This window comes from Camelus bactrianus, chromosome 19, assembly GCF_048773025.1.
Source record: "Camelus bactrianus isolate YW-2024 breed Bactrian camel chromosome 19, ASM4877302v1, whole genome shotgun sequence".
Lineage (NCBI taxonomy): Eukaryota > Metazoa > Chordata > Mammalia > Artiodactyla > Camelidae > Camelus > Camelus bactrianus.
Window position 1 is genome coordinate 32,085,724 of NC_133557.1, and position 6,201 is coordinate 32,091,924.

Below are 6,201 nucleotides of genomic sequence, written 5' to 3' on the forward strand. Positions count from 1 at the left end.
GGTTGTTGACAGTTTTGAAAATCTAGGTGAGATTAGCTTAGCGGGGGGCTGGGGTGATGGAGGATCTTGGGGAGGAGAGTCAGGGGACCTCAGGACCTGCATTAAGTCATGAGGCCTGTGGGCACCAGAGTGAGGGGGAGAGGAGGGTAACGGGGGCCCTGGATGGGACCACCGGCAGCTGGGAGTCCCAGGTCTGCAGCCTGGAGCAGGATGCAGGACCGGCTACCCTGCATCTCAGTGAGAAGGCGGGGCCCGGCGATGCACAGGGTCCGTTACTCTCTTCTCGTCCTGGGTGCAGGGGCTGGAGAGGGGGCGCCTGTCAGGGAACCTCCCCAGCAGACCCTCGCCCACCCCTCAGACTGTGCTGGATCTATGGCCCACGTGCCACCACGCATGCTCAGCATCCTTCCCAACACGGCCCAGCAACCACACAAAGGTGGGAGGGGGCCGAGGACGTGGGAACCAGCTGCCCGGGTTGGGCAGAGGTGCCAGTGGACGCGGCTTGAACTGTGTGTGCTGACACAGTTTATAGTTTGAGATTCGGTTGCGGGTTAGCTTCCTGTGCTGTGGGACAAATCACCACCCAGTTACTCCCTCCCAGTGTCCATGGCTCAGAAGTCATGCACGGCGTGGCTGGCTCCTCTGCTCAGGGTCTCCCTGGGCTGAAGCCAGGTGTGGCCGGGGGCTAAGATCGCTTCCACGCTTGTGGAGGTGGGTGGCAGGACTCATTCCTGCAGTTCTGTGTTGTCTGTGGCTGTGGGCTGGGGGCCGCTGGCAGATCCTTGCCACAGGGCCCCTATGGGCAAGTCAAAGCCTGGCTGTCGGTTCCTTCTCTGAGGCCAGCAGGACACCATCCTTCCGATGATTTTCCTTTTAAAGAGCTCACCTGGTTGGGCCCGGCCCACACCTCGTGATTAACTCGTGGTCGGCAGATTGCCATCCCCGATCTCAGGGGCGATCCCCTGTCCCCGTTGCTGGTCCTGCCCACACTCAGGCGGGGGGGGGGGGCGGGGGGGGGATTCTGCCCCCCACAGGTTTGTTTTCAAAGGAAGTTGGGGGACTCTGAGCCCCTTGTTCCCCAGGGAGGGCTTGAGGGGGCTGGAAGGAGGTCTGCCCAGCAAAATGCCCAAGATCCTGGGCCGTGGGGGACAGAGGTCCCAAAGGCCACCCTGGGACCTCTCAGGCTTTGCTGCCCTCTGACCTCGGGAAAGCCGCCCTCAGAGTCTGGATTTCCAGCCCAAGTTCCCAGAAGAGCAATAGGGACTCACGCACGGCAGGCAAGTCCCCAGACCCACAGGCCTCGCGGTGCTACAGACCCGCTGCCGTCCTGTGGAAGATACACGCCAGGACTCGGATTCAATCATTTATTAAGTCACATAATAAACTCAAGGAATATCTCCGAGGTTCGGAGAACCCGGCAAAGCCATCCGTCAGGCCTGAGCAGAGTCCCATCTGTCAAGTGGGACGGCTCCCTTCAGGGCCCGAAGGCTCTCAGCCTCTGCAATCTCGCTGTCAGGGAATCCGTGTTGTCAGGAAGGCAAAACCTCCTCCGGGGGCCCTGAGAGTGGCCCCCACTCCCTGCCCCCCACCCCTGCCCCCAGCCGGAGATCATCTGTTGCTTCAGATGCTTAGAAACTTCACCAGGGCTCCCGGGGGAAGGGGGGGTCAGCCACAGCCACACGCAGGTCTGGCGTCTGACACGCAGGGTGCAGAGAGAGAGAGGAGTCCGCTCGTTGAACTCCCGGCCAGATGCAGCTGCCCAGGTCACACTCAGGGCGGTCCACGTGGCTCCACGTTCACCAGGTCCTCTTCTGGGGGGGACCTGGCCAGTGGGCGCCCTGGCCAGGACGGTATGAGCGGGGCACCCTCGCCCCTCTCTAGGCCAGGCAGTGGGCCGTGCCTGCCCCAGGAATGGGGGGTTAGATCATAATGCAACAGCTGTGGGCGCCCTCACCCTCTCCTCACATCCCGGGGCTGGAGGGAAGGCCTGTCACCGTGTGGCCAGCTGCCAGCCAGGCTGAGAAGCCAACCAGGGGGCTGAGGCTAGTTACTGGGGTGCCTGGTGAGACAAGGTTCTGAGTGCCTGGGGGGCTGGGCCAGAACCCCTCTCTCCCAGCGGCCCCTGCGTGAGTGTGACAGGCCACCCCCCGAGAAATGATCATGGGGTCAACATTACTCACAGGAAAGGGTAAAGCACCGAGGGGACTGTCCCTCTGGGCTCTAGGAGGGTTCCACAAGGGTTCTCGCAGGCACCCCTGGAACTGTCTCCCCTAGATGGGTTTTGGGGGTCTCAGCTGCCCAGCCCTGTGACGGCCCCCAGTTCTTGACACCCCCTGGCGCCTGGGGTCCTGGGTCGGGTGGGGGTGCAGCCACCTCGAGTTCACATGAGGAGGCTGCCTGAGGCCCCCCTGGGATGGGGAGGAGGGCGAGGAGAGGGGCTCCACCCGAGCTGGTGTCTGAGCCCAGGCTGTCAGGTGACTTCACAACCATCACTCCAGAATCTCTCCCAAAGTGACGGCGTTGGGACCTTGAGAAGCTTGTTGGAATGAAGACTCCTGGGCAGAACCCCAGATCCCTGATCCGGGTGGGGGTGCTCTGGCGTGGGGTGGGGAATTTGTCTGGAGACGCCTCTTGCCTGGGACTCGGGGGCCACCACCGGGAACCCTGTGCCGGGACTGGGACTTTGCGCTGGACACGGACCAGCAGGTCACCTCCGCCAGTACCCCCTGATGGCCACGGGGGGGGCCAGATGTGGGGGCAGGCTTCCTCGTGGCTTTGCTCGCGGGGGACACACCCCCTGGCCTGGCACTTCCCGGGCACGCTGTGACATTTATAAATGTTACGTGCAGAAAACGAAGAAAACTGTCCCAAATTAAGCAAAACCCCAGAGAGCGCCCACGTGGCCCTGAGAGGCCACCTGGGAGGCGACTGTGTCATCCCGTCCACGTGGGACTGGCGTGGCGGCCTGCGTGTTGGCAGCTCTGCAGTTCCTGACGCTACAGACTTTTGCTTTTCTGTTCTTTTTTCTAAAGCACCTTTATAACACTCCCAGAATGAATATTTATAGGGCAGGGATGAGGACATGGGCTAATTGTGGCTGAGGTCCTGGTGGGTCCACCCTCCTTGGCTCCCTAGGAGGTGACGCCACCCCCGTGTCCCAGGGCTCCTGGCAGAGGGAAGGAGGGCCCAGGGAGGAGCCTTTGCCAAGCGGATTGCACCGTGGTGCCAAGGATCAAGGAGAATCAGGGTGCTGGGGTGTTCTCAGGAGCTGGCCCTTTGGGGAGGCCGTGGCGGCCCGGTGTGCCTGTGCAAGGCAATGGCCAGGATTCTGGGCCCCCCGGGACCCGTGGGCATCCACCAGGACAGCCCCAGACCCCCGAGGGCAGCCTTAGGGGGGAGACGTCCTCTGAGCCCCAGGGAGGGGTGCAGGCAGGGAGCAGGTGCCCCTCAGCCATCTCCCCGGCATTGCTCTTAGCCGGGGGGAGGGCTGACCTGCACGGAGCGTCTTGGCGTTGGCCTCGAGGAGCGGGTTTTACCAAGCGTATGCTCTGCACACCCTCCCCGGAGCCTGCGCACAGGTAAAGGGACGCTCGCTCACCTGGGTGGAGATCCTGTCCCCACTTCCAACAATATCCAGGGGAAACGTTTTGGGGGCTGAATGGCTTTGCAGGTCAGTGGTCTAGATGCCTGCGTTTCTGTCAATTCCTCGCACCCGTCCTCTGTCACACGGAGGGCGGGGCGCTCTGCTTGGCTCGGAACGAAGAGGGAGGTGTGACCTGTAGGAAGAAGGGCTTCCCGCCAGAGAGCCAGACTGACAGCTTCCGCCCAGCCCACTCTGCGTCCACACCTGGCTCCTCGGGGCCCCCTGCTCTGCCCTTCCAGATGCCTGGGGGGCGGGGCAGGGGCTGGAAACTGAGTGGACTCTGCTGGCAAACGCAGGATGACGGCAGACACCGTCGTCTGAAACCCTCCATCTCCTCCCAGCGCAGCTGCGGCCGCGAGACCAGCCCTCCCACCAGAGCCGCCTCCTTGGTCCCCTGGACCCTGAAGCCATGTCCTTCTCGCTCTGAGCATCCCCAGACTCCCGGGAGAATGGATCGGGCCCCCTGCCGGGCCCCCCAGCCCTGAAGTGACTGGGACAAACGACGATGACTGATGAGGCGGGAGCCCTCGGAACCGGCAGGCAGCCCACCGGACGGGGGCCGCCAGCTCCCCAGGCCCCCGGCTCTGCTGGGCGTCAGGACTTGCCTGTCTCACAGCTTGTTCTGCATCACTGCAGGAGCCAGGAAAGCTTTCTGCTGCGATGAGTTTCTGCATCTCAGGCAGGGTTTCTTAGAATGCAGCCAGAAGCGGCCCTGAAACCCCCACCCCTGCCCGTCTCCAGCTTTTCATACTCAGGTGCTTCCTTCTCCCTGGAGACGGGCATCTGTCCCTCAGCCCAGAAAAATACTTCCCCAAGGGCCCCTGGGCCCAGAGGGTGAGGGGCCAGACCCCTCCTCGCCTTTCTGCCTCCTGTTTCCTGTAGGACCAGTCATGGGCGAGGCAGGGGCACAGGCCTTGTCCCAGGGGTGATGCCGAGGGCAGTGGGGTGCGTCTGCGAGGAAGGGGCGGGGGCACAGGGGTGGGCTCGGAGCAGCCCAGCTGGCTCCATCTTCCCCGATTTCTCCTGGCAGTTCGTTTTCTTCTGAGGGGAGTCTATGTGAGTCCCCAACAGGGGCGAGGCTTCTGCAGGTGGAGAAGCCCCCGCTACCCTGGCGCACGCTGCGATGGGGAACCGGGAGGAGACGGAGGCGGGGAAGAGGCCGGCCAGTCTCCGCCCTCAGCCCGGGTGAGCCCATGGGCTTGGGGCTCGGCCTGGAGCCCCACCACTCTGCTCCAGTGCCCCCTTCCCTCCAGGGCCCTCCTCTACCTCCCCCAGGAGCTCTGGGTTGGTAGGGGCTCATCTTGAGGCCTCCCTGCTAGCCCCAAACTGCACTGGCCCTCACGGGGGCCCTAAGTGGTGCCATGTGGCCAAGCCCCTAAAGCACCCCGAGTCTCCATGACGGTACAGCTGCCCCCCCGAGTCTCCATGACAGTACAGCTACCCCCCCCGAGTCTCCATGACGGTACAGCTGCCCCCCCCGAGTCTCCATGACGGTACAGCTGCCCCCCCCGAGTCTCCATGACAGTACAGCTACCCCCCCCGAGTCTCCATGACGGTACAGCTGCCCCCCCCGAGTCTCCATGACGGTACAGCTGCCCCCCCCGAGTCTCCATGATGGTACAGCTGCCCCCATTCTGGGTGGGGTGTCTCTGGAAACAAACTGCTCTCGGCTGACGTCACGGCAATGAAATGTAACTTTCTCTACGAGCTATCAGGGAGGCTTCCCCACTGCCACGCGCTAACGTACGCACATTTGTTTTGCTGCCTGTGTGCGCACATGTGCGGGTGAGCGCGTGCCTGTGTGCACATGTGCATTTCGGGGTGTGGGCACTGAGGTCTGGCAGCAGGAGACCTCCCAGGCACAGAGGTCGTGGTCCTCCTGCCTCGCTCCATGGGCATGTCGCCCTGGGCTCTGCTCCGCGGGCACCCACCGTGCCTCACCTCCTCTGAGCTCCCCCAGATGTCACGCGTCTCTGTATGCTGGGGTGGCGAGGGTGTCTGGTGAGCAGGGGGTGGTCAGCTGAGCCTGGGCTGCTGGGGACTCCAAGTGCACACTGGCACTGGCCTCGGAAAGGCTATGAGAAGCCCTGCAGGCCGATGTGCACGCCCCCTGCCGAGTGCAGCCCACGCCCCCCACAAAGGATGTTGCCTTCGGAGCTTCTGGGTTTGTGGTCCTGCCATCCAGGCAGAAGAGAAGCTGCATTCAGAGAAGGTGATGCACTCACAGGTTTTGGGGATCAGGATGTGGACCTCTTTGTGGGGCATTATTCTGTCCACCCCACAGGGAATATTCCAGCAGCAGACTGTGCTTGGCAGTGTGGTATCTCTTACAGTCCCCCAAAAATCTATGGCTGTGGTCCTTAGATGGCTGTCCTTAGCCAAGAGAGGCAGCAGCCACCTCCATCTCCCTGGCCATCCTCCCTCCCCTCCTCCCCCTATCTCCCTCCCCCCCCCCACCTCCCTCCTTTTTGCTCTCATCTGTGGGAGAGCCAGGTATCGGGGTATTGGGAGAGGTGAAGCTGGGGTCCCCCTCATTCAGGTCCCGGGAGAGCAGGAGC